This window comes from Cynara cardunculus (genome assembly GCF_001531365.2).
Source record: "Cynara cardunculus var. scolymus isolate 2C chromosome LG 11, CcrdV1, whole genome shotgun sequence".
Taxonomy (NCBI): Eukaryota; Viridiplantae; Streptophyta; class Magnoliopsida; order Asterales; family Asteraceae; genus Cynara; species Cynara cardunculus.
In genome coordinates this window covers 520,850-523,736 of record NC_037538.1, presented here as the reverse complement: position 1 = coordinate 523,736, position 2,887 = coordinate 520,850, and positions in this window count along the sequence as shown.

Below are 2,887 nucleotides of genomic sequence, written 5' to 3'. Positions count from 1 at the left end.
TATTTGATTGTGTTTATCTGCAGTTAGTTATACGAATTCAGATATGGGATGAAATCGGATAGGGATGAAATCTGGTTTAAGAGTTTTTAAGTGTTTTTAAGAGTTTTAAGAGTTTTTAAGAGTTTTAAGAATTTTTAAGAGTTTTAGCCAAATGCTTTATAATATAGTATATATATATAATCTCATTAAGTATGCAAAATCCCATTTTATTAGTAAAATCTCAAACATAAGAACATCTTAGATTTGAGTTTCAAACTTCTCAATATTTTGAAATAAACGTTCCCCCAAGTATTTAAAATCATCCCCTACTCTTGTTTCATCAAAATATGTAAAATCCCTAAATTTTCTTTTTTGACCTAAATGGTCCAAAATCAACCAAATGCAATAATACTTGAAATAGAAACTTAGAGGAATTAAAAGACATCATTTTAACATGTATATGGTTTTATAAAAGCAAATAATGAACTCGCAATACCATGTTTTGATAAAAACCTTGAAAATCAAGAAAAATGCTTGAAGATGGGGAAGTTCCTGTGGATCTTGAATTTGAGACTTGGATTTTTAGCGTATATGATGTTTAAATGATATTGGATAGCTGGAAATATGAAGAAAAAAAATACTAAGGAAATCGCATTCAATGAGGAGGGAGGAAGAAATTTGGAAGAGAAAAGAGTTTGGTGAGAAAATGAGAGTAAAAACCCATAAATCGACCCTTAAAACGTTAACGAATGGTGTTCGCTAGTTTTACCGTTAGTTAAACTAGCGAACAAACTATTGAACATACTAAGGGGCCGTTTACCCAATTGGTTACCCAGTAAGCGCTTACCGACAGAAGTCAACACTATGGTTTATTTTGATGCGTAAGATTTTAGTATATTAAAACATATCGAATTCAATACTTTAGTGGATAAACGCTTACCTGGGTAGGAGTCGTCATCCTCATTTACCAGGTAAGACTCTCAAATCGCTCTTACCCAGTAAGATTCTTGACCCTTCTCATTTTCATCCGATGAGAAAATTTATCCAGTAAGTACTTACCAAGTAAGTGTGTAGTAAACGGCCCCTAACTCGAGTACCTGTGAATGAATTCAAACAGTGATATTCGCTAGTTTTGCCTCTGTTAAACCAATGTACAAACTAGCCGACAAAGTAGCTCTAAAACTAGTTTAGCTAACTTTTCTATCCTTATCAGTTCATTTCCTTGCGTTTTGAAGTGCCAACACTAAAACAGTTAAAAACATTTAAATGAGTTTAACTTAAGCACAAAATAACTACATTTATAGATAAACTCATAATAGAAGATAGTAACGGAAATTCCGGATGTTACACAATTTTGAAAACATACCCGCTTGCAAGTTTAATGTCTTATAATCGTCATCCAACTTGCAAAATTTAGTTATTGATTCAAATTGAGGTAATGCAAAAAAAAATACATTAATAACACAAATGAATTCCCAGCAAGTCTTATGCTTCTTGCACAATTCGTGTTTTTTGTTTTCTTGTATCTTCTATTTTTCTTTTAATTATATGTTTTTGCCTTTTCAAAATTCCATAATTGAATAAAAAAATTCATTTAATTAACTAAACATTAAATAATTTATTAATTAAAGCTATTTAATGCATTACTTATAAAATATGAAAAATATTAATTATGAAAATCGCAACTCAATGGGAAAATACATCTAATAAATACTTTTATATTTGATTATACAAAACTTCGCAATTTATAGTTGGTCCCGTAATCTGGGTTTGTTCTTGAGGTTGGTAGAAGAAGAGGGAACTAAATTTTGTCCCCACATTTCTAGTTTAGCAAGGATTCATGGTTTAATTGGAGAAATTATTTGGAGACATAGACGGACTCATAATTGTTTTCAAACGGTGACATCATATAACTATAATGGGTTGTTTGGCAGTTGTTGAATAGTTTGGTGCAAAATGATTAAGTAGTCAGAATCATTAAGAGACTCTCATTATATAGTGCAAAATAAAATATAATTGTTCGATAATTGTTTACAATGAAATTAGGGCGCTGAATGGTTAAGAGGAGGCGCATGATATAAAATCATTTAGATGGTTTTAGAACCATTAAGAGACATATTTTTTTTGCCAAACAAGAATCACCTATTAACGATTCAGATGTTGCCTCTTAATGAAACTATTAAGAAGTAAACAAACAACCTAAAAAAAAATTATAAGCACATATTTAGAGAGAACATTGGGGACAAAAGTAGAATTCTGACAAACCTAATAGATGATTTTTGTAATTTACTTTAAGATAATATATACATGTATACAAAATGCATACACAATTATTAAGAGTATGTAAAAAATCAACCGACTGATTCAATTAAGAACAATCGACTATAACTTGATCGGGTCAAAAAATTCAACATCTAATTTGGACCGGTCGATTCTTGAATAGCAGTTCAGAATCGACCCAACGGAACAAATCTGTTTCAATCATTTACTGGATGTCAAATAGATTCCATCCGATTCGATCCAATTCAATAAATATTGGATCTAATATGATTGAATAAATGGAACCGTGCCGGTCCATTATATCGAATTGAATCGGTTGTTCAATGTTAATATATAAACATATAAAATAACAAAATCTAACATCTAATTTATAATTGGATCGATTAAATTTCCTAAAATCCAATAAATATCAAACCATAAACAAATCTAACAATTACGCATGTAGATTTATGCATATCCACATACACGGGGAGAGAGAAAACCTGTGATAGTGTGGTATAGAGATGCGTGCCAATTGTGTAAGCGGGTACCATTTTGCATGAATTAAGCATGGCCTATTTTTTTCTTCAAAACTAATATATATATATCTATACTATATTATAAAACATTTGATTAAAACTCTTAAAAA